General features: G+C 50.2%; 1 protein-coding gene and 1 long non-coding RNA gene across 8 annotated transcripts in view; one reads left to right on the top strand and one right to left on the bottom strand.

The window, feature by feature from the left end:
- Window positions 1-23,389, bottom strand: part of Gpr68 (G protein-coupled receptor 68) — a 106,097-nt gene extending 82,708 nt beyond the window's left edge. Inside the window, exons 1-2 of one of the 6 annotated variants that reach the window (XM_052738786.1) lie at window positions 23,003-23,389; window positions 14,195-14,415 (exon numbers count right to left, since the gene is read on the bottom strand). The gene's annotated coding sequence lies outside the window, so the exon portion shown is untranslated. Of the gene's footprint in view, window positions 1-609; window positions 3,837-3,887; window positions 6,594-13,220; window positions 14,065-14,194; window positions 14,416-23,002 lie in introns of those variants that run through there. The other 5 variants (XR_008218352.1, XM_052738784.1, XM_052738789.1 and 2 more) reach the window with 5 other exon arrangements.
- On the top strand, window positions 16,777-24,081 carry LOC128110849 (uncharacterized). Of its 2 annotated transcripts, none has more exons than XR_008218354.1 (2): window positions 16,777-22,912; window positions 23,387-24,081. It is a non-coding gene; the product is annotated as an uncharacterized LOC128110849 (long non-coding RNA). The 2 variants fall into 2 exon arrangements; XR_008218353.1 differs by lacking the exon at window positions 16,777-22,912 and adding an exon at window positions 23,135-23,247.
- Window positions 24,082-25,885: the final 1,804 nt, after the last annotated feature.

The raw sequence follows: 25,885 nt of genomic DNA on the forward strand, positions 1-25,885 counted from the left end.
TTCCCTCTGCAGGTAGGGACTCCTTGGCCCTCATGGTGTAGTGACTGCAGGCATTCCTGTGTCTACTCCCTTAGCTTACAAAAAGTTTTGCACCTCATTATGGTTCCACGTCTGTTCTCTGGTTCCACCGTCACAACCCTGTTTTTGTTTCTAGTTAAGACATAAGGCAACCAAAGAAACAAAGCAACTTGCCCAACAGTCCAGTACTTCCAGGTTTCATGGGAAAAGTATTTGTGGGACATGTACAGTGTTCATGGGGCCAGGCTACATACATGCAGAATTTAAGAGATAAAGTGAGAAAGAGCTCCCACCCCCAGGGAACCTCCAAGCCCAGAAATCAGGAAGGCCACATGCACTGATCATTGCCATGAGAGGCAGCGACTGGTGGATGTATGGGCATCTCTCACCCATACCTTCAGTGTTGGTTCAGTCTGGTGATTGCAATCCCATTACAGTCTGATGGCCCCCAGAGCTCCCCCTTGCTGAAGGCTGCATATAAACCACTCCTGCCACTTCACAAGACATGCTCATTGGGGTCCACACTAGGTCCCACATTTTCTCCACTAATCTGTTCTTAGAAAAGATGTTCCCACTTGTCCAGTTATTCACCTTGAATGGATGGCCTTTAGCTTCGTTCCTCCTTCATGGCTTTAAGTCAACTGCCAACTTCTAGAATTTCCAACTCCTAGGTTTTTAAAAGCCTCGCTCCTCTCTTCTGTTATCTCACCAGCACCTGAGATTGGCTTGGTCAAGACCTCCTTCCTGAAGTCAGTGCAATTGCCTTAAGTTAGGTTCATGTCTGTGACTCACCACCTAAACACCATCTTCCAAAACACAAATCTAACCAAGTCATACAGGGACTGTCCAAACATTCACCAATCCACCCACTCACCTATTCACTCACTTAGTCATCTATCCATTCCCTATCCACCCATCATCCATCATCCATCCACCCATCATCCATCCATCCACCCATCATCCATCCATCCATCCATCTACCCATCATCCATTCATCCACTCATCATCCATCCATCAACCATCCATCCACCCATCCATCCATCATCCATCCACCCATCATCCATCCATCTATCATCCATCTGTAGCACAAATCTTAAAGGGTCTTATTAATAAAATCAAACCTGAAGCCAGGTATTGGGGTGAATGCTGGAAGATCAGAGAAGCAGAACAAGCCACAGCTTCTTCACCTCGCAGTTCCTCAGCTGATCCTGTTTCCTCAGACTGGAAGCCTCTGAGTCCTCACCCAGAATGGATCTCAGCTGAACTGCTTCTCGAAAGCCTGAAGTTTAACCAGCTAAAAGCTTCTAGTTTCTGGTCTTCACGCCTTATATACCTTTCTGCTTTCTGCCCTCACTTTCTGGGATTAAAGGCTCACTTCTTGGGATTAAAGGCGTGAGTCACCATGCCTGGCTATTTCCAGTGTGGCCTTGAACTCACAGAGATCCATGCCTCCAGAAGGCTAGGATTAAAGGTGTGAGTGCCACCATTTTCTAGCCTCTATATCTAGTGGCTGTTCTGTTCTCTGACCCCAGATAAGTTTATTAGAGTGCACAATATTTTGGGGAACACAATACCACCACATCCATCCATCCATCATCCATTCACCCATCATCCATCCATTCATCATCCATCCATCCATCCACTCAGCCTCCCACCCATATCCATCTATCCAAACATTCTTCCTAGAACAGTCACTGAATGTCCACTGTATGGAAGGCATTACACTATACCCTGGCTCTAACAGCCAACTTCGTTTTATTCCCACGAAGAAGAACAGATCAATGAAGTAACCTCCTAGAAGAGCACGGGATTTTTGTGGGAGTTCTTTGGAAGTAGCCTAATGCAGTGAGGGAAGCTCTCTTGAGCAGCGACAGCCAGACTAAGGCTAAGAGAAAGAGGAAGGGCGGCCCAAACAGTGGGGAGTTTCTGCCTGTGGAAAATGCGTGTGTGCCACTAAATGCAAGAGGGAGAAAATATGAGTACCTTTGGGGAACTGAAAGTGGCTTGGCATGAGAACATAAGTATGAGGCAGACACGGCCAAAGAGGAGACAAGAAGCTGTATAGAACGCCAACAAATTAGAAAGGAAGTGAAAGATAAGGGAAATGGAGAGGTTCTTCAATGCCTGGTCCTCAAACCTCTCCAAAATTACTTGTTAGATGGATAGGTGGGTAGAGAGCTAAGTGAGTTGAGTGCGGGGTGGGAGGCAGAGGTACAGGTTAATGAATGGGTGGGAATGTAGGTGAGTGGGCAGACAAATGAACAGATAGATCTGTTGAGGGGTGTGCTGATGAGTGAGGGGCAGGTGGAGAAGGAGACAGTTGGAGAGGATGCGTGGACAGGTAGATGGGTGTGGATTTTGAGGCTGGGTGCTGGAGCAGTGAGGTCACTAACAAAAGTAGGGAAATGAGGAGGAATCTCTGGGGCTGCCTTAGCTGGATAGTGAGTCCCATCACAGCCAGCTCACACTCCTGCCACTTCTGAGGGTGAGCAGCCTCCAGGGGAAGCTGTGTCTTTCCAGGAAGACATCTGTCTACTCATCCACTGGAATCTATCTACCTGGAGTCCAGAAGAACTTTCATCATCACAAGCTGAACACCATGTTGCACACAGAAGTGTTTTGAAGTGGAAAACCTGAGGCACATCTGCATGGAGCTCTCTGCTAACCAAGCACAGTTCTGTACACACATTTCATGTCACCAATGAGAACACTGAGGGTCAGCGGTGAGCCAGCCTCCTGGAGAGTCCACAGCTGGGATATGGCAGATTGGGCTTTAAACTTTGGTCTCAATTTTCCTTTATCCATCACTTTCCAACCATTGGTCAGGGTCACCCCTGAGCAACCCGCTGCAGCCTCCAGACCTCCAAGATGCCACCACAGGGGCCACTAGGCTTTGCTGTGGGCTAGCCCCCTGCTCCCGGAGGGTGTTTCACCAGCTTACCTACTATGCACCCAGTCCTTGGTCTCCCATGGTGGAGGGACGTGCAGAAAGCAGTGGAAACAGCCATCATCTAGCTGAAAAGCTAAAAACTGTACACAAAGCGTCGCAACACCTAGAAGCAGATGCTTATACACATGCGAACCAGGGTGGAAGCCCCCAAGGGTTTGAATGACCAGGAGAGATGAAGCCCTGACAGGGAGGAAGCACCTCTCTGGCGGAAGCTCGTTCCAGGCAGAAGAGACAGAGAGTTGGATCTCTCCTGATGCGTGAATAATTACCTCCCCCAGCACCCGCTCTTCATGGTGTACTCGGCATGCACCCAGACAGTGTCTCCTGGGGCCAGGGACTGCTCGCAGCCTCAGACCACAGAGCTGGAGGTTTCCTGAATGCCTGCTTCCCTTCCCTCAGCTGACCAACCATCCAGACATTTACACAGGCTGTTTCCAGAGGGATTAGGGTACCCAACTGTCCTATGAAGGCTGGTTTCAGAGGAAGTTTCCCTGGTGAAGGGATAGAAATCAACTGTTTTTTCCTTCTATTGTTACCTTTCCCCTAAATTTCCCCCAAGTTCCCCCTGCAATGAAAAAGATAATCGAGTCTCATTTCTAATGTCCTATAACAGTTGCAAAGTCAGTCCAATTTAGGCTTGCCAAATCCCTGTAAGTTGGGTGGGGCTGGCACTGCTAACCCATTTCACAGAATCCGAAGCCTGGGGAGGCTGAACCAGTTCCTGGAGCTTACACAGTAAATCAGAATGGATCTGGATCCAGAACAAAAGCAGCTAGGCATTCAATTGCTACCTTAAAATAATCAACAAAAACAAACCACAAACAATAGCAAGAAATACACTTGACAGTGTGGCCCTGCGCGCGCGCACACACACACACACACACACACACACACACACACACACACACACAATGCTTACCTTGGTGCTTGTCATACATGCTGGTATTTTCTACTTCATTTCTTGTATACACAGGTCTTGGGCTAGTAGATTGATTTTTGTCCCACAAGTGGGTCAGTTTGGAAACTATCTAATCCCCATACCCATGCCTGGCTTTTCTGGAGCCTCCTAGAAAGGCAGGGAGGTGTCTACAGCCAGTTGAGGGACAGACGGAGAGCCAGCAGTGAGGTCCAGCCTCAGCAGTCCCAGGAGTCCTCTGCAGAAGAACCCAGCAAGAGTCGGCTCTGACTCAGTTCTACCCCCAAACCTCAACGACAGCTCAGCTTGGCAGTGCATGGACAACCCTGCACCCAGACAAGCTCTCCCTCTCTCAATTCCTGCAGAAAACCTCCCAGCTCATCTAGAAAATCCCCAGCTGGAGGCTACCCATTCCTGAGCTGAGGCAGAATCATGTGAACTCCAATCTGGTGTCAGGCTGGGCGGTTGCCGAGGAACCGCCCGCCAGCAGGAGGATGAGGGTGGCAGCAGCGTGGAACCCTCCACACACCCTCCATCCTTTAGGCTTTCCACATGCTCCAGGTGGAGTCAGGGAGCAGTCTCGATGGAAATACTCAGACTTGAATTAAGGCTGGTGCCCTGGAGTGGGGGCTTAGAAAGAATTGGGCACCCTAATTCCGGCTATCGCCACCTCGGGTACATGCTAGACACCAGGGGACAGAGAACATTGACCCTCTTTCACTGGAGCCCCTCAGGTCTGCACTGTGGCCGCTGACTTAGGGCCATCAGACACAAGGACAAACTGGCAAGTGGTAAGGGCAGGAAAACTGCCTTCCCTTCTAGCCTCAAATCCTTCGTCCCAGCAACTAACATCTGGGTTAGTGGGTCTCAGTCCTGGCTACATTTGTCAGAAAACACTTCAGAGCCTAATTAATATATATATATATATGAATGACAGGCCCTATCCCAGCTCAATTAAATTGCCCAAGCATCAGTGTTCTGCCAAGTTCCCTGGTCAATACTAAAATGGATGGGTAAATGGTACCTCCTCCACAGACCCACAGAGCAGGGGTTTTGGGGTCAAAGCTCTGGGCGGAATAGGGTGTGCGGCCCCGAGCGTCAACCAAGTGCCGGACCCTGCCGTGAACTCTTCCTGCTCCTGAGAGCCCTCATGAAACCTGACCAAGCTGTAGAAAGTTCCTCAGTCCAGCCCCTCAGTAACAAGTGGGGAAACTTGGGGCCCCAAGGGCCAGAGGCTCTGGACAGAGCCTAACCACTAAACGGATGACTGAGCTGTGACTGAAGCCTGATGCTGATGCCAGGGGCCTTGTTCTCTTGGCTTAACTACCTCCCTCCAAAGCAGGGTCCTCCGAAGCCCATCACAAGGTCCACCTGGAGCCTGAGCACAGCGCACATAGAGGGCCCAGGGGACACAGCATCACTGTGATGTATGAGTCCTGTCTTCTCCAGAGGGCAAACTGCTATAGGACAGTGTCAGTGGAGGATCCTTCCAAGAAATGCCAGCACATAACAGGCCTTTTTCAACTGTCACCTGCAGCAATTGCTAGTTGGAGGTCTTACGTTACAGGAAGGGCTGCCACTTGTTCTGGGGCAGCCATCTGCTGGGTCAGATGTTATGCCTGAGGTCTAGAGTGTGCTTGTCTTTCCACGATCTCACACCGGGCAGGGCGGGGGGAGAGCATAAGACTGCCTGACTACCCCAGGTCACAGAGAGCACCTCTGACTCTCCCTTACAGTGTGGCCCAGCTTAACAGGACCTATAGACACTGCACCCACACCATTACCTTGCACATCTTCAGGAACCAGTAATGACAGTGTGAACTCTCTCCAGGACACCCAGGGACCAGAAGAAAATGTCCTAGACCTCTGCTATCAAATGCACAAATCTTCACCTGGCACCCCCAACAAGCCTACCGAGCCTCGGGCATATTGATGGAGGGATTCCTTAGTCCATGCCCTCTGCAATGCCCATGTAGTAAGAGAAAACAGAGCCATTGCTGGGTCTTTGGCGCTGGGATTTTTTTCTTCAGTAGCGACACTACACAGTGGCCTCAGGAATCCTAGAAGTCCCATAAGCCTGGAGTTAGACTTCCTGTCCCACCATCTGATGACCCCAGCAAACCAAGGTAGAAACTGGGCAGATCAACTTGGGAAGTGGTGATGGAGCACTGTCTATCACCATCAGGGTTTTGAGGGACTCAAATTGGTCCACCAACTTGAAGCTAATGATGGTGGAGGGTCTGAGGGGCTCCCCAGTGCAATGTAAGCAATGCCTGCCTGTAATCAGCCATCTGCAGCTTGACTGCAGGGAGCCTTTCCTGGATCGTGTCCTCAGTAGCTGTGTATTAACAAGCACATGCTTACAGCCAAGGAGACTGTATAGGTCACGGGGAGTCCTGGTGGGGCCATGCGTTCCAAAGGGGTCACGTGTGGCTTAAGGATGGCTCTGAAGATTAAGACTCTTCACTCCCCATTGTGTCCAGCACCAACACCTTCTGGAAGAACTTGGGGTACGTCAATATCTACAGTAGCTACTAAGGATATGATTATCAACCAATGCATGCTCCAGTTTTGAGTTAAAAAAAAAATGTGTGCATGGGTGGGCACATGGACCACAGCGCATACGTGGAGGTCAGAGGACAACTTTGTGGTGGTGATTTTCTTTTTCCACCTTCACGTCTGTTCTAGTGACTGAACTCTGTCACCAGGCCCGCCCAGCAAGTGCCTTTCCTGCCGAGACAGGTTGCATGCTCTATTTCAATTTTTTTTTTTTTTTTTTTTTTGAGACAGGGTCTCTGTCTACATAACTCTGACTGTTCTGGAACTCACTTATGTAGATTAGGCTGGCCTTGAACTCGCAGAGATCTGCCTGCCTCTACCTCTCAAGTGCTGAGATTAAAGGTGGGTGCCACCACGCCCTATTCCATTCTTGTATTGACCCTGTGCTACAGGGTCACCCCTGCCTTATAGGTGAGGGAAATGAGACTCAGACAGAAACCAGTTTGTTCAGGGCTACACGGCCGGGAAGCACAAGAGCTAGGATTTGAATACAGGGCTGTTTGATCCCACATAAGGCTGTAATCCAGGGCTTTCCTGGTCCCATCGCTATTAAAGCAGATTGCCATGGAGTTGCTTAAAATCAACACACATCCTCATCTTACAGTCTAGGGGTCCAAAGTCTGATGTGGATTTTACTGGATTAAAATCAACCTGTCCCCAGGCTGTATTCCTTTTGAGGGGGAGCTCAAAGGGGTCATCTCATCTTTTTCAGCTTCTAGAAGCTTCTAGCATCCCTAGGCTGTGGACGTCTTTCCATTTCTAGAACTTGCAGTGGTAGGCTGAACCCTCTTCACTTTGCCTGGCTGTCTGTTGTTCCTACCAGCACGTCTTCTCTCTCCTCCCTCCTTTACCACTTTCAGGGACCCTTGTGACAAACTGGCTCCACCCAGCAGGTACAAGAAAGTCTCTTTATTTAAGTTCAGCTCACTAGCAACCTCAGTTCCTTCTGCCCGTGACCTTAAGTCTCTGTATAGGCAATACTGTCCCAGGCCCTGGGGGGTGAGGAACATCCTGGGTTGGGGAAAAGAAGACAAGAGACCTGTATGTTGCCCTCTATCCCCACCCCAAACAGGACAAGGTCTAAAGCAATGAAACAAAGACACAGGGACCAATTCATCAATGTGTGTGTACGATGGAGCCTCTGGGTGGAGATGAGCTTGAGCTGTGCCCTGAAAGGGTAGTGAAATTCTGGAGAGTGAAGCGGGGAGGGAGATTCTTCAGTCTCTTAGCACCCTGTGCTGCGTGACCAACTTGTAAATCACCCTTTTCCCAACCTCTGCTCCTCTTCCCCAAATGCCCCTTACCCATTATCTCCATATTCTTCTCCCCAGTCTGGAAGGCTACTCTTTCCCAGGTACTCAAAAGCACTGCTTTTGACCTTTGGGACACCTGTATCAGTAAACCCTGGGTGCCTATTGAATGCAGATTCCAGGCCCTGCCCCGGACTTACAGACTCAGAATCTCGCAAGGGCCTGGAGAGATGCCCAGTGGTTGGGGGCACTTGTGCAATCGTGAGGAGCAGAATTTGAATCCCAGAGCCCATGCAACAAGATAAGCATCTTGCGGGGCATGACAGCACATGCCTTTAATCCCAGAATTTGGGAGGCACATACAAATGGATCTCTGTGAGTTTGAGGCCACTGGTCTAACAGTGAGTTCCAGGAATCCTGAACTGCATAATGAGACCTTGTCTCAAAAAACAAACGAACAAAGGCACAAACAAGCAAACCAAACCAAAAAACGAACCAAAACAACCCTGGACCCTCAGAGAGATAGATAGCCCAGCACTTAAGAGCAATGGCAGCTCTTCCGGGGGACCCAGCTTCAATTCCTACAACCATCTGCAACTCCAGTTCCAGGCGATCCGACACTTTTTTCTGGTCTCCAAGTACACCAGGCACAAAACCGGTGCACCACATACATTCAGGCAAAACTTCCATACACATAAAATAAAAATAAGTATTTTCACATGGAAAAAAAAGTAACAATGACAGCAAAAGCTGGGTATCCACAAATACCTGTGCAAGAAAAATAATAGGGTCCATTTTCAGAACAAAAGTACCTTGAGGCCCAGCAACAAATGAACAGAAAGCTCTGGTCCCTGCTAATGCCAGTAAGTTTAGCTACCCCCACCTGAACTAGACATTTAGAGTAGAAAATTAGCAGCAGCCAGACTTTCCTCATGACCTGCAGAGGTCATGTCCCTGAAAAGCTAAAAATAAACAAATAAATAAAATAAGCAGAATGTAAAATACAGTGATAAACCCACTCAAGGCCTTCATTGAGAAACAGGGAAGCGTAAGTGGCAGATGACATGCTAGACCATATCCCCCTTCCCCCCAATTGCTCAGCCATTGAGGACAATGAGGAAGGGACCCATGTTCAGGTTATTAAACCTGTTCTCTGCCCTCGATTGGTGCACCGGCCACTTACACTTCTTTGGGTTGGTACCCAACCTTGCAAGGCTGTAATATAAACCGCCTCACTTTCAATATTTTGGTCATCAGGGCTTATTACGATGAGTGGGAAGTCTTTGTTCCTCACAACCTGTAACTCCAGCTCCAGAGCTCTGATATCCTATCCTGGCCTCTGAACACACACACACACACACACACACATGCATATTCACACACACACACACGTGCGCTCACACACACATACATGCATATTCACACACACACACACATACATGCATATTCACACACACATGCGCGCGCGCACACACACACACACACACACACACACACACACACACACACACACTCTTTAAGGGATGGAATCTGGAAGGCTGTGTTTCAGCAAGTCCCCTCAGTGGTTATGACACATACCTAAGTTTCCTGCCTGAGCTTCGATACCAGCTTCTCTATGCAACCCTTCCCGAGCCCAGAGGGCAAATCAATTTCCCCTCCACTCCTACGCCATCCACTCCACCCTTCTCTGAGACTGCTTTGCCCTTCTCTGGCTAACCTGTGACTCTAAAGGTGAGCCTGTTCTCTCATGACTGAGAGCTGGGCCAGGGCCCCTGACATAGAAAGAGGTGTGGCAGGGAGTTCCAATGACAGGTGAGTGTAAACTGAGGGCACATGGGACGGGTACCTGCATGCCTTGAGCCACAACCGTGTGCCAGGTGCTGGACTTCCCACAGGCTATCTATCTGTGGGGAAGACATGATCATCCCAGCTCTGCCACCAAAGTGAGACCCAGGGCCACACAGCTGGTAAGTGATGGTGCTGGATTCCTGCTGAAGCCCAAGTTCAATACATTTTAATGACTGCCAGTATCATTCCTGGGACTCTGCATGGTGACTTCTGGACACTCATGTCCTCCTTCATTTCATGTGTGCTGCTGGGCACTGATGCCACACCCCTCACAAGCTAGGCCTCTGACTTCTACCTCTGAGCTTTGTTCTCGGCCTCCCACCTCACCCTTGAAGAAAGAGGACCTGGGTCACTCCATTTTGTCTTCCACTAAGGGAATGGACACTAACTACATCAAAGGCATTTTTTCCACAGCCTGTCTGAAGTCTGGTGTGGCTGGAACGGAAGTTAGAAGTTAACAAACTGGAGGAGACAGATAGGATGTGGATGAGAGAACAGGAAGAGGGCAAATTTTATTCTGAAGGTTTCGGGGTTTGGCTCTAGACAAATATGAATCATAACCCTGCAGCCCAGCCAGAGACTTCAAGCCAGGAGGGTCTGCGGTCTGAGGAGCTGAAAGCTGTCTGAGCATCCTTCTTGCTTCAAGGCCAGAGTAACCCCAGGCCTTTAGGTTGCCATGGTAACCCAAGTCTGCTGCACTCTCCCCCTACACTTCCTGCCTACCCACCCTGAGAGCTCTCTGCCATCAATTAATGATCCAATAACGTCCGACAAACAGTCCTCCAAGCACGGCTGCAGACCTCCTGAAAGCAAACAGACTTCTCCCGGGGACTGCGAGCCGTAGAGATGCTCACCGCACTTGACCTAGGGCCACCTGCTAAATTCTCTTTTCCCAAATCGAGGTTACTCTTTATCTTCTTCCTCTTGATTTTGAAGGTATGTGGTTGCCAGAGGTGGGGACTGATACCTTAGAGACCTCCTGAGAAACAGATGCTGGAAAAACCACCATGCAGGACCCTTACTCCCTCAGCCCTGACTCAAGACTAGAGACACCGACTCCCATAGTGTCTTTGACGTGGACTTGTGTGTCACTGCTGGTCCTCACCTGGAAGAGACCCTTCATCTTTGCACAAGATGAATTAGCACCCGGAAGAAAGGGAGGGAGGGAGCGAGGGAGGGAGGCTGGAGATCAGACTCAGTTGGTAGAAAAGTTACCTAGCACCTGCATATCCTGGGTTCATCCTTAGCCCTGTATAAGACCAAGCACAGCATCATATAGCTGTAATCCCAGTACTGGGAAGGCATAGGCAAGAGGGTCAAAGCCCAAGTTTATCATCAATTACACAGCTGATGTTAGACCTGTTGTGGAATAGTATTTTAACTAGGCAAAGATGTTAGATTTGTTTATGCTGTGGAGTATTTAACTATGTGGATATGTGTTACATTTGTTTCTGTTGCTTTTGTTAAGGACGTGAAGATGTGTTAGATTTTTTTGTGCTGAGTCTGTTTAATTATGTAAAGAGGCGTTGCATTTGTTTTACCTTACCTGCCTAAGGCACCTGAGTGGTCTAATAAACAACCAACAGCTAGGCAGGAGAGGGATAGGCAGGGCTGGTGGGCAGAGAGAATAAACAGGAGGAGAGCTCTAGGATCGAGGGGGGAAAAAGGAAGGAAACGGAAGAAAACGAGGAGAAAGAGGGACATGCCCAGGGCCAGCAGCCAGGCAGCTGCCAGCCAGACATAGAGACAGCAGGAAAGAAAGGAAGGAAGAAAGGGAGAGAAGAAGAGAGAGAGAGAGAGCAATCCCTGAGTCAAAATGCAGATAAAAAGAAACAGATTAAAATAAGAGCTAAGATAAGGCTGAGCATTCATAACTAATATTAAGTCTCATGTCATGATTTGGGAGCTGGGTGGCAGCCCAAAAAGAAGAAGCCAGGTACGGAGACCAGCCTGGGCTACATCAGACCCTGGAAAGACAGAGGGGAGTGGGGATGAGGAAGCCGGAGGAGAAGGGAAGAGAAGAGAAGAGAGGCACCAGTGTTGCGGTGACTCTAAGATGGCTGTAACTTATTTAATCCTCATCTTGCAGGGAGCAGGAGCCTCTCTGGATCCCGGTGGGCTCTGGGATAGCCTGACCAACAGAAGTAAATAGAAGTAATACTGTTTCAGCCCTGGGTCCAGACTAAGAGGACAGACAGCTCCCACTCCCTGTCTCTTGGGATAGTTGTTCGTTGAAATTTAAGTGCTAAATTGGAGGGAGCTCACCAACCAAGACAAGGGCTGACAGCCCCAGATGAACCCCCAGTTGACAGCTGGGATGAGACTCCTGCTCTTCAAGTGTGTGGCCCAATTGCAGATGGGCCATCCAGCTGACAGACCTCCCAATGCCTCTGAGCCCTTCCTAAATCGCAGTCTTTTGAGCAACATAAACAAGTGTTCTGAGCAAATATCTTTTTTGTTTGTTTGTTTTTCTTGTTTCTTTAAAAATGAATGAGGGCAAGAGAGATGGCTCAGAGGTTCAGAGGACTGACTGCTCTTCCAGAGTACCCAGGTTCAATTCCCAGCACCCACATGGCAGCTCACAACTGTAACTCCAAGATCTGACACCCTCACACAGACATACATGCAGGCAAAACACTAACGCAAATAAAAATAAATAATTTTAATATATAAAATGAAGTTCTTTGAGAATTTCATTCACTGTATTTTGATCACATTCATTTCCACTTCCCCCAACTCCTCCTGGATCCACCCCCACCTATCCATCTCTCCCCCAACTTCCTATCCTCATTTTTTATAACCATATTGAATCCAGTATGCTGCCCATATACTCCTGGGTGTGGGGCCACCCATTGGAGCACAGTTGACCTACGGTGGGTCACAACCTTAAAGAAGACTGACTCTTCCTCCCATCAACGGTACCTAGCTGAGCTCATGCATTTAAAGTGCTTTGCTCTGCGGCAGTGGCTAACAGGAATGTTAGTAATCCTGTCTCCCAAATCACTTGAGGGTCCACCGTGTACTGGGTTCATTTGCATGGTTATTTAATTGCAATTTTCGTATTGATTCTATCATGTGGGTATTATCATCTCTATTTCCCTGCAAAATACCAAAGTTTAGAAAGTGAAAGAACATCAGTTGGGGTCAGCCAGCTGAAACAGGAGTTTCACTAAGCCCCTGGAGATTCCCCTTTAATTGTCCTTCCGACTCAATTGTCCTTCTGACTCTAGTCCCTGTTGGGGAAATCTCTTCCTACAGTGTGCATTTTACCCGGAAAGTGCAGCAGAGGCAGGTGGGGTGGGGTGGGGGTGGGGTATTCTCCGAGTTGGTATCTACATCTTGGAGGTCAGAGGTGCGTGGTCTCATCGATCCACTAGAAAGTGAACTCTAGTGGCAGGTCCCTTTCTCAGAGGGGCCCACTGAAGTAAGGGTGTTTTGGATTAGAGATGTGTGTTGCATGCATGCAGCCCTCTGGGGAACAGGTAGGAGAGAAAGAGTGAAGAAGAAGGATAACAAGGAGGAAGAGGAGGAGCCCAAAACTCTAACAGAAGAGGTGGCTCTGAATGAAGCCATGAAGTTCTGGAACTGGGCAGACAACTCAAGGCAATCCATATATACAGGCCCCTCGGCATTGCCCACTGAGTCGGGAATTTCCCCTCTCTCCCTCTTGGACGCTCACCTCTGAATGAGACGTGGCGATGGGGGTGGAGGCAGAAACAATGAAGCAAGTCTTTGTTGTCTCAGATTTGTGTCATTCCAAAGGATCGTCAGATGGGAGGGCAATCGACTGCTTCATGTCACCTCAGTAAACTCTGGGGGTTGATTCATCCATCCACAGGTATCCCTTTCCCCTTTCACAGCAAGACATGCCCAAAGCCATTCGGGCACATTGGCACCAAGACAGTGCCCTTTTTACCCAGTGCTGAGCCCCAGAAAGCTTGCTTCCCTTCGCGTTTCCTTCGCTTTTGTCCACCCGTCCCTTCATCCAGACACAGGACCATTTGATTCCCAGAGGGGATTTAGGGGTTCAGACCAGCAAGTGCTGGTAATGCTCCTGCTGACTGGCTTTCCCCTCCCTGAGTGGAAGGTGAGGACATGGGAACTGTTTGGGTCTCTGTCTGAGGTGTGACCAGAGCCTACCGGAAGAAGGGACACACAGATTCAGGGAAAAGACCCCAGTGCAATTTTTGGATCACCAGAGCTGGGGAAATGAAGGGTTAAAGGTCTCACACTTTTTTTTTTGCGGGTGAAGAAATTACCAGGTGGCCACGGAGCCAGCCGCGGGGGTGGCTGCTAAACCCAGTGGCGACCACATAAGGAGACACCCGACCCAGGAGAGGACCGGGAGGCGCCAGCGCTTCGGGGCAGACACCACCGGTCCCAGTCAGTTCTGCGGGTCCACCGAACGCACACGATGCTGTTTGGGGGTGTGCCCGCCTCTGCCGTGCACACGCGTCTGCGTGCGGCCGCTCCCGCATCTGTCGCCGGGGAGCGGTTGCACGCCCGACCCTGCGGTGTGTGTGCGCTCCCGGGCGGGACCCACAACCCACTCGCAGACCGCCCCCCCGCCCCCCGCGCTTCTCCCGGCCCTGGCGCACCAGCGACCTGGGACTGTAGCAAAAAGAAGGAGCTTGGCTCGCGAGGGACACGTACCTGCGCGGCGACAGTCTGGTGCGCGGGCCTGCTGTCCTCCACGCGCCGCGCCCGGAGAGGCTGGGGACTCCTCCTGCAGGCAGGCAGGTCTCTTTCTCCTAGCCAGCCTGGGCCACGTTGTGCGAGATTCCTCTGGCTCCCAACCCCCGTCAGGCACAGCCAGACCTGCCGGCCCACGCCCTGCAGTTCACACTGACCGCAGGCCACAGGCGAGGCGCCTCCTAGAAGGGCCGAGGTGGCTAGAGCGCGCGCCGGTCCCGGAGGTGCAGCATCCCCCGCCCCCCAGGAGCATCCTGACCTAGAGACTTGGCTCTGCGGAGGAAGCCTTAGCTACTGAAGGGCTAGGGAACTTCTTGAGCCACAGGAACTGCCAGGGGCGCTAGAACCCAAGATGGGAAGCCAGGAGGAAGGTGGACAGGGTATCAGTAGTACATTAGTGGTCAGTCAGTAAATGTGGTGGGTGTCACAGATCTGAGACTTTCTCTACATGCCCTAAGTCTGGATCCCAGACCTGGTGCTCCCAGAGCCAGCAGGGGTGGCCAGGGACTTCATGAATGACCTCCTCTGGTTTTATGGAGACATCAAGGAAAACTTAATGCCCTTGGCCCTACGTACTCCCAAATAACACTAACAATAATAGCCACAGTTTGCATTGCTATAAGCACCTAAACATGTTGATTTGATTAACTCTAGACATATGCTGCTACTATTTTCTCTATTTATATGGGGAGATATTGAAACACGGAGAGGTCAAATAATTTGCCCAAGGCCACACAGCTATTTAATGCAGACTTTGAGATTCAGATTCGCGTCCCACCCTATGCCAACCGTCTTATGTTTCCTAACTTTATCACAACTGCATACTTGGGCTCCTGTGGACCACCTCCTCTAGAAAAATTCCCTGCCTCTCATTTTCTGAACTTTCTTAGTTTGGGCTGGCATCCCCGCTGTACTATTCCCTTCCCGACAGCCTTTGCCCTGCCTGATGGGATCGGTGGCACGCAGCTGCCTGTCTGCATGGCCCTTGCACTGGACCCACACTCCCATCTATGAAATAAGCGTCTGCAACTGGTTGGTGGTGAGTTTACAAAGTTCTTGTCTGAGACAGACAGACGATTAGGTAGAGTGTAGTGTAAACGAAGGCGCAGACTGGCAAGGGACAGAGAGGAGCCATCTCAGTGGCTTCCACGCCCTCTGGGTAGCCCAGAATGCTAGAACATAATCTCTAGATCAGTGGTTCTCACCCTTCCTAATGCTTTGACCCTTTAACACAGTTCTCCATGTTATGGTGACCCCACCACCACCACCACCACCCAACCATAAAATTATTTCCTTGCTACTTCATAGCTGTAATTTTGCTGTTATGAACTGTTAATATCTGTGTTTTCTGGTGGTCTCAGGTGACCCCTGTGAAAGGGTCATTGGAACCCCCCCAAGGGGTCTCGACCCAGAAGTTGAGAATCACTGCTTTAGGTGGAGGGAGCCGTTTGTGGAGCTCAAGGAAGGAGACAGAAGGCACAAGAGCAGCCAGAATGGGAGGGAGGATGGTCTCTGCTGGGGTCAGAGGCTGAATCAGCCAGCTGTCTGGTCCCCATTGTGAAATCCCTCCTTTTTTGCAAAATCTTTACAAATGGAATTTTCCAGATTAACTATCTATGTCTGAAAATACGCATCTGATTTTTTTTCTTAATTTTTATTTTTGTGTGTGAGCGTAGTGTATGGTGTAAATCTGTGTGTTGGTGTGCATGCTTGTGTGTGCTTATGTGTGCGGAGGTCAGAGGCTGACATCAGTGTCTTCCTCTATTCCTCTCTCCACCTTGTTTTTTTGAAACAAGGTCTTTCCCTGAGGCCAAAGCTCACCAACTTCTAGGCTGGCTGGCCAGAGAGTCCTGGGGATTATCTGCCTGTCTGTTGCCTTACCTCCCCCATCAGCTAGGTCACGGATGCATGTGACCATGCCCAGCTTTTGTCGTGAGTGCCAGGTATCCAAACTCAGGTCCTGATGCTGGCCTGACAGGCACTTACCGACTGAGCCGTCTCCCCAACCCCTGCTTGGCTTCTGTTTGTTTTGTTTTAAATTGCCACTCTGAGTGTAGTTAGGAGTTTGGGTTTGAAAGCCAGAGCATCCGAGTTTAAATTCCAGCCCTTCTTTCTTCCTGCAGGGTGACCTTCGATCAGTCTTTTAGTCACCTTGTGACCATTGCCTTGTCTGTAAAATGGGGACCCGCCCTAAGAGTGGGATCGCACATCACATGAGTTAAACCAAGTGACGTCTTCTCAGCTCAAGGCTCGGCACACAGTCAGGACGTTCAACAGACAGCAGTTGCTGTTACGTTTTGGATGCTCACTGTTATCCTTAGAGCTCATGCCTGAGTTTTTGTTGTAATTAGGTTTATTCTCTCCATCTCACGGATCAAAAAACTGAGGCGCTATGAACTGCCTAAGTCCACTCCATTTCCAAGTGACCCAGGCAGGACTCTAAGGGAGTTCAGACCCTAAAACTGCTTCCCTCAATAATTATGCTCCACCTCTGCCCCTCTCTCCCTCCCTCCCTCCCTCCCTCCCTCCCTCCCTCCCTCTCTCTCTCCTTCCCCGAAAGAAGAGGGCTCTTCTAAAACCCACTGTTAGCTGGGTCATTGTGCTTCTGACTCTGGAGTCCAGCCAGGCTGTGGTGACAGTTTACTACAAAGCCAACCCCATACTGATGTCATGCCCCACAGTTCCTGTGGTGCTGTGGAGAATCTATGCCATAAACTTTGGAGGGCCCTGGCTCTGGGGAGCTCTACTTAGTGGTCCTGTCTCCCTGTTTCTAACCCATAATCTCTGTTTGCAGATGCCCAAATAGTATCTTGTGCCTCTTACCACCTGTGGTGCTGGGAATTGAACCTAGAGTCTCATACATGCTAAGCAAGCACTCTGCCCCTCAACTACACCCCTAACTCCTAAATGCCCTTGAATTAAGCCTCCTATTGATTTGTACCTCACCTTGTGGAGACAGGAGGATGACCCTCAGTTTCTCAGAGTCTCAGAACTGGTGATACTGGTACAGGTACAGACAGGGCAATTCTGGCTTTCTCTTCCATAAGAAAATTCTAGATTTGAAGAGGTGAGCCGGGCGTGGTAGCAAATGCCCACGCCTTTAATCCCAGCACTCGGAGGCAGAGGCAGGGGGTCTTTTGTGAGTTCGAGGCCAGCCAGGTCTACAAAGGGAGATCCAGGACAGTCAGAGCTGTTATACAGAGAGACCCTGTCTTCACCACCACCCCCAAAAGGCAACTTATCCCTCTGCCCACTGTGCCATCTTTTGGCCAGGCTTTGCTGAGGTTCTTTGGGGTCAAGGTCTTTGGCAGGGGCAGTGGAATTTGTTCTACTGAAAACGAAACCTGGCAACAACCTTACAAAGAACACATAGCTGGCTAAGTTGAAAGGAAGTATGTATCATCTTCCAGGCGCTTCCTGGGCCTGGAATGGAAAATGCTCCTGGAATGCTGATTTGGAATACATCTTTCATGCTCACAGAAATCCCTTCCCACATGGCCAGGGTTCCAGAGACAAGGCCGGAAGTTCTCTGTCCCCAGCAGGTACCGTTTGCTGCAGGTCTTCTTTTCCAGCCTCCTATGGCTTTGGGTTTTCTTGTTTGTATGTTTTGTCTTGGCATTTTCCCTGAACACCGTCTTTACGCTGAGTGCAGAGACAATGGGTTCATTGTTATTTTCAGTATCAAACGCAGGGTGATGCTTTGCAGAGGTCCAGAAAACGGCAGGCATTGGACCATGTGTGTGACACTTTCGACCAGGCAGGAGTTTACTGTGTGCTCTCCTCTGCCTGTCCACACCCACTCTTCACCCATTTCTTGGAGGACTGAGTCCTGGCTCCCTGTCTTGGTGCCTGTGTTTAACCAATATGAGGAGAATGGGGACTCATGGGATCTAGTCCCTCTCCCAGGGTGGCCTTAGGTTGGCTGCCCCCTCTTGCTGAAGGGGTCAGCTCTGTTTCCTGCTCTTCTCTACTTTCCTTCTGTAGGCCTTGGGGGAGCCCCTGATCCCCAGATATGCTAGTTCCATATGACCACCCCTTGGGTCAGTCTTCTGGACCCTGCCACTCAGGTCTCTGATTCCCACTGGGATTGGGACTAACACAGAAACAGTGGATACACACATGGAGGACAGAATGGGGAGTTAAGAACGAGCAAAGATTAACTACTTTTAAGAGTGACCGTTTCCCCCATCTTGTTCTTCCAATGCGCGCAGCTGGCCAGCCTCAGAGCAAATCTCTCTCCATTCTCCAGAAGGAAGAACGGACAGTTAACTCCTCCCCAGTCTCCAGCACCGGCTCATTTCTGTGCCTGCTCAGCCCCATGGTTCCCATCACTGCCTGCCCTGCCCTGTGCCTCCTGTCACCTCGGAACATGTCCTAGGCAGAGCTGATGATGCAAGTGGATGCAGATAGACAACTTTCCTCCTCAGAAATACCCACCCTTGCTGAGTCAAGCACCTTCTAGAATAGTCTGGGCGGCAGGAAGCTGGTTGCTCTGTGAATGATCATTTCTGGCATCAACCACACACCAGCAGGCTGGGGCCTGAGCTGATTCATCAGATGGCCTGGGCAAGCAGAGCGCCACATGGCTGTTTCTGCTCCTCCCTCGATAATCTGAAGGCTCTCAGAAGACTGTGACTAATGGGGACATCTGAAGACAGGAGATGCTGAGGCTGGTGTGTGTGTGTGTGTGTGTGTGTGTGTGTGTGTGTGTGTGTGTGTGTGTTTTGGTCGGGAGAGTCAGCTCAAGTCCAGACCGAGTATGAGCATATGCATTGAGAGGAGCATGTCTCAACCTGTGGTTCATAACCCCTTTGGGGATCACATGTCAGATATCCTGCATATCAGATATTTACATTATGATTCATAACAGTAGCAAAATTACACCTATGAAGTAGCAACGAAAATAATTTTACGGTTTGGGGGTCACCACAACCTGAGGGACTGTATTAAAGGGTCGCAGCATTAGGAAGGTTGAGAACCACTGATCTAGAGGGCTGGCCTTGGGACTTCACGGAGAAGCCTTCAGGCTGGATTTGCTCAAGTTGAGCTCCTTGAGGAGGGGAAAGAGCAGAGAACTTTTGCAGGTCTGATGCTGTGAAAATTAGGCAGCTTCCCTGGGTCTCAGTTTCTTCTCTAAAATGGGCTTAATATAAAGGACAGCCTACAGATCGAATATAAGGGAACCCTCACTTCTGATTGGCATGGAAACCGGAGACCAGATGAGTGTGCTGGTGCAGGCCTGTGATCCCAGCTATTCCAGAGGGCAAGGTGGGAGGGGTACCAGTTTGAGGCCCCTTCAGCGATTTCAAAGCCAGCCTAAGTAACTTAGAGGGACTCTGTCTCATAATGAAAACAAGGGTTGGGGATGATGTAGCTCAGTAGTGCTTGACTAGTATGCATGAAGTTCGGGGTTCCATTCCCAGTCCAGGAAGAAAGGAAGGAAGGAATTGAACTCGCAAGGGGTGTGAAGAGAGCAGGGGAAGCCGAGAAGGCACAAAAGGGGCTTTGCTGGCTGCAGTTTTGTGAGCCAGGTTGGGGCTGCTCAGCCGGCATAAGCAGCACCCGCCTTGGTTCTTTCTCTTTTTTGTTTATTTTTATTTTATGTGCATTGGTGTTTTGCCTGTGTGTGTGTCTGTGTGAGGGTCCCCTGGAACTGGAGTCACAGACAGTTGTGAACTGTGTGGGTGCTGGGAATTGAACCTGGGTCCTCTGGAAGAGCAATCAGTGCTCTTAACCACTAGGCCATCTCTCCAGCCCCTCACCTTGGTTCTTGTGGGGCATGCACCAAACCCTGACTTCTCCACTGGGGCTCTGCGGCCTTAGGCAGCCCTCTGTGTCTCCATTTTCTTATTTGTAAAATGACATCACTAACAAGGCCTCACAGGGTTGCAGCAAATGCGTTAATGAGTCTAAAACTCTTAGAACTCTGTCTGGCTCTAACAAGTGCTCCTGAACGTTAAGCAATCCCTGCTCAGCCCAGCGCCCACGGAAGGCGGCTGTGTTCCACTCGGCTCAAGTGTGCAAGGCTTCTTTGTGGCAAGGAGCTGGGTAAATGGAGACCGATTTTTTTTGTTTGGTTTTCTTTCTAGAAGAGCTGCCTCCTCTTGGGTCTTGTCCTTTTGGCATATGTGAAGAAGGAGGAGGACGCAGAGCCCTTAGAGAGAGCCACTGGGACTTGGCATGTGATACCCACATGTAATCGCAACACTCAAAGTCTGAGCAAGAGTTGAAAGTCAGGTTGCATAGTGAAGCCCTGTCTCAACAAACAACAAACAAACAAACAAACAAACAAACAAACGGGCTGGGGCTACGGCTCAGCAGCAGATTACTGACCCAGTTTGCACAAGGCCCTGCGTTCAAGCCAAAGTACCACAAGAAAACCGACCAACCAATAATCAATCAATCAAAACAATAAAACCATCTACGGGAAGCCCTCCCTCGAGTCTTCGGGGACTATGGTTTATGTGCCTATTATGGGTTGTGGGTACTATGGGAAAGAGAAGGTGGAGGATTAACAACAAAGGTAACCTAGACCAGGGCCTGACCGGAGAAATCCCAGTGACAACTCTCCCCCTGAATTCAGTCAGCTTTAGTTTTTGCTTGGTCTGAGTCTGAGGGTGTGGGAGCAGCAATGGTACCAGAGAAGTGGTGTCACCCCAAGGTCAGAAAGGGGTGCTCTAGAGTCCAGCTCTGCCACCCGCAGAGTTCTAAAAGTCCTAGTGCATCACACGTACAATGAAGATGTACAATGGCACCATCTTCCCAGGGTCTATGCTGTGACCATCCAGTGTCAGCTGCTGTTAACACAACCCTGCCAAGAGGTTCCAGGGACAGTCCCCAAAGATGTCTATGTCCTCGTCTCTGGAGCCTGTGAATATATCATCTTACATGGCAAAAGGGACGTGGTAAGTGTGATTAAACTTGAGATCTTGAGCTAGGGAGGTTATCTGGGTTATCTTAGGGGAGCTCACGGAACAGCTGGAGTGAAAGAGGGAGGCAGGAGACCCGTCAGCCATTGTCCGTTTTGAAGGAGGGAAGAAGAATGAGGCAAAAAATGCCGGCAGCTTGTAGATGAAAAAGGCTACTGGATGGAGGTCCTCCGGAAGAGCCTTCACAGACGACCCCACCCTGGGAGCTCTTGGATCTGACCTTCGAAATTCTGAGATTATAGCTCTGTGCTGTTCTGAGACACTGTATTTGTGGTCATTTGTCATACTGGTGACAGGGAATGAGTCCAGCCACTGAGTCCCCACAGAGCAGTCTCCTTGCAGGACGGACCAACTGAAGGAGACTCCACGGCATTTACACCGTCCATCCTCTCCTCTGTATAGCTCCACAACTGAGGCCATGGAACCGAATGTCTGTGCTTGGGCACTACCCAGGGATGGAACCTTCTAGGATAGAGCTCGGTTTCTAGAGAAACTGGGCTCTCATTAGGCTTTTCTGTAGGGATCCTGAAGGATGGAAGTGTGGGTTTGGATGAGGAGCAGGAGGAGGGCAGAGAGAAAGACAGGACATCATTGGAACGGGACCGAGAGATCAGGTACTCATTCGCCTCTATCTTCCCCACCCCAGGGAGGGGCACCTGGATAGTGATGGAGACCAGGAAATACTTTTCGTGATAAATGGAGTAGCAAACAATACACCACAAGAAAGCAGGGCCGAGGCACAGTGGGAGAGGTAGGGCCTCTTGATGGGTGCATGTCGGGTGGCTTCCTGGAAGAAGCATCCCTCCAGCCGCTGCAAACAGGATGAAGTGAAGTGCTCTCTACCGCCGGTAGCCCTGTGAAGCGCAGGTGCCGACTGGAAGCATTTAGTGATTTCTGTTGCTATTCTCTATCGATTTCTGTTGTTATTCTCTATCCGGTTCTCTTTTAATTTGTCTAATTATACTGAGGAGGAAGTCTCTGCTGGGCACAGGCGTACCTGGCATGCCCCTAGAGTTCTGTTATAATGTAAGACCAGCTCAGGCTGGTCTGCAGGCAGCAGGCGCAAGGCTTCAGTGCTCTGCTCGGCTTGTCCTTATTTTCAGTTTTTGCCTAACTACTTTCCTTTTGTGTTAGGATACTGGTTTTCCTTTTCTGGGTACGGAATACAGTTTCTTTGTATAGCAAGGACCTCTCTCGATTCCTGCCCGCAGTGGTTAGTTGACAGGGATGAGCTCCCTTCAGAACCTCGGGACAGAGCTCAGCTCAGCGCTGGGTTGGTCCATGAGAATGAATGAATGAATGAATGAATGAATGAATGAATGAATGAATGGGAGAACGAAGAAATGAAAGGAAGGGTAAATTGGAACTCAACAAATAATCCTGTGCCCCTCCCTTCTCCTTCCTCTCCCTGGGCCAGGGCCCACCCTGCGTTCCTCTCCATTGGCCATGCCACTGGTGGTCCCTGGTCCGCTGCCCTACACGTGACAAATAGGAGGGTCAGGACATGTCCCAGCAGCTGGACTTCTGAGACCTGCTCCCTCCGGAAGCCTAGGCCGGGGGACCTCTCTGATCTGCTGACCCTCACACAGCGTGGCAGGGCTCATCAAAGCAGATCGGATTGGGAGAATGACTGCTATCTCCCAGCCCTCCTCCTCTCCATCTCCGCCCCTAGGCCTTTATTCAGGAGCTTGGGATTTGAAATTTCCGCTGCTGCCAGAGCCAGAGGAGTCCAGGAGCGTCATTGCTGAAGGTCAGCCGTCATCCCCTAGTGCCCGCAGCCGCTTTTCCTCCGTGTTAGTTCCCGGCTGTACCCACCCCCTCGAGCCGTGGGGCCACTCACCTCTCCCCGGTGGGCGCGGACGGTACGCAGCAGCTCGCAGGGCGGGGGCGTGGCGCAGGTCCGGCGGAGGCTTGGCGCCCATCCGCACAGACCCGACCCCGGCAGGCGGCGAGAGCAGGCCCCAGGCTGACACCGGGAGGGGCTGGCTAGCTCTCCCCGCACCGCCCGGCAGTGGCCTGGGGAGGGTGCAGTCACACAGCCGCTGGAGATGGAGGGACCCAAATCCCTTCCCCGGTCCTTTTGAGGTACTTGGGGGCGGAGGGTGGGGGGCGAAGAACATGTGGCTGATTTCGCCTGGCTAGGCAGACTGACTAGGATGAGGTGGACTTACTGGGATGGGTCGCCAGGCTGAGCCCAATCACCTTCCTCTCCCTCCTTCCCCAGGCACTAGGTGACGACAGTGGCGGTCCTGTCCCCTAGCTCTGGCTGACGTCTGGCTGCTGCCAGGCAGAGCCTCAGTGCCAAGCTGGCTTTCTGCGGTGCCCCCCGGAGAAGGGAAAGAGTGTAGGTGGGGATGGGCCCTGGGTCAGCCCGACACAGGTTCTCAAACCCAGGCTCCCCAAGGCTGTCTCGGGGCAGCTGAGTTTGGAATGACCTGCCATGTCCACCGTGTCACCTGAATCACCAGATACTGAGTGGGTTCTCCTGCTTCCAGGCCAGCCTTAGGGCTGGAAGGACAAGGAAGCCACTAAAGAAGAGCTGCTGTGGGAGCATCTACCCATCTCAATTTCAGGTTAGGCCCGCCAGCCTCACTTCCCTTCTGCTCTCTTGTTGTTGTTTTTTGGTTTTGGCCATTTCTTCTCGATCTTATATCTCTCCCTGCCGTAGCCCACTCCTATGGTGAGGAGTTGGCCCATTCTGGCTCCTGAGAGCAGAACACTGAATTGTGCAAACCAGTTGTTAAAAGAGGCCATCACCAGGAGAGGAGGGAGGGGAAACTGTAGTCCAGATGTCGGGATGTCAAATAAATGAACAAATTTAATTAATAAAAACAAGGTGGCCATTACCTAAGATGAACTTATGTCAAGCTATGCTCAAACAACATAATAAAAACAAAGATCAGAAAAACTCAAAATTCATCCACTTCTGCATTATTTTACTAGTTCTATACCTTCAAGGTTTACACATATTTTATCTGTATAGTGGGTTTTACAGTGTGTGTGTGTGTGTGTGTGTGTGTGTGTGTGTGTGTGTGTGTGTGTGTGTGTAGGGTACTGCACACCTTTCTTCCTGACCCATGTTCTATTACACCACCACACAGCTTGAAATCAGCCAAGTATTTACACCACAGAAATGGGCATGCTGCATTCATGGCTGGATTTGTGGTTGGCTTTTTGGTTTGGTTTTGAGACAAGGTTTCACTAAGTAGTTCAGGGTGTTCTGGAACTCAAGATCCTCTCTCGTCTCAGCCTCTTGAATGCTGGGATTAACCGGCACGGCCTGTGCCACTGTGCCAGTTCAACGTTTGTTTCCCACTCTCTGACTTAAGTAAATGATGAAGACAATATGCTAGCGCTATAAAAGGATGCATTGGGTGAATACTGTCGTTCCACCTTCATTTTAAGTAAAGCTAGCCATATCGGAGACTATTACCTTCTGAATAGCACCAACATGGAGGAACTCTCATGCAGCATCCAAAAAGCATGACCTGATTTAGCAGGTCACTCACAGGTCAATGAAATCTGACGTTACTCTGACTGGCTACTCTTGCTGACAAGGTGTCAATGCACATTCACTTTGGAACTACAATCACCTGCCAGCCATGTACAGGCTGACATCAATGCATAAGCATGGTAACCATGAATGAGAACATTCTATGACAATCAGGTGGCTGCATGGACTTTGATAAGATTTTATTATTTGTAAATATTACACATCCTTCACATCAGTAAGGTTTAGATGTATGCATTCATCCCTGCCAGACCCAGGTATTTGCCAGGATGATCCCCAATGTTTGTTCTGTTCCAAATGTTCTAAAGCCTCTTGCCCCAAATCTTAGACCTCACCTCATGCTGTGAACATGAAGACTCATCTGTCACTTGAGTACTTTCCAGACACCAAAATATAAGTCAGTGTAGAAGGTGGGGCATGGGACCTAGGAGGGGTTTAGTGTTGGGACATACTCCTTAACTACTGGACCCATGGTGTTGCTATAGGGCCATCCTCACTTGGGATCAGATGCAGACTCGTTTGAGTTGAAACCATCTGAAGGGAGGGACATGGGGGAAGGTGAGGGGATGCCAAACACCTAGGCATGAATTGTCCTACTCTGGTGTTTGGGGCAGATGTGAGTTAGATTCTAGGCACCTTAGAGACAGTTCAGTCATGTGTGTGCAGACCTAGAATTCCAAAGGAGATGGGGACCGAGGATGTCAGCTCTGTGCCTCCTGGGAATGGCCTGTAATTAGAATTGTGGGTGTGTAGGAGCTTGTCAGGGCGTGAGGGGTGATGAGAAGCCTAGGTGTGCCTCAGGTGTGCAGGACTCAGTCTGCAGAGTGCAGGGTGTGGCTACTGCAGAGACCTGGAGAGGGGAGTGTTTCAAAGGGAAGGTCACCTGGGGTGAATGCACCAGAGTGACCAGACTACCTTTGGCTTAGTGTCACTGGTGACTTTAACAGCAGTCTTTATGTTAGACAAAGCTGGAGTGGGCTGAAGAGACAAAGGGAGGCAGAGAGACCAGAACCAGGGCCCCAGCGCTGGAGGATGAAAGAGCTAGCCAAGGCTAGGGCAAGGGTCTAGCATGATCTCTAAATACAGTTAAGAGGAGGGTGTAGTGGGCAGCTGTTCCAGCTTTGACCTGGAATTACTCCTCCCAGTGAGGTAACTGTCACACCTACCTATGACTGGCCCCTGAGGTGGGGCTGAGACAGGAGCCCTTAAGAC

The sequence above is a fragment of the Peromyscus californicus genome, unplaced genomic scaffold (assembly GCF_007827085.1).
Source record: "Peromyscus californicus insignis strain IS unplaced genomic scaffold, ASM782708v3 Scaffold_15__1_contigs__length_86483966, whole genome shotgun sequence".
Lineage (NCBI taxonomy): Eukaryota > Metazoa > Chordata > Mammalia > Rodentia > Cricetidae > Peromyscus > Peromyscus californicus.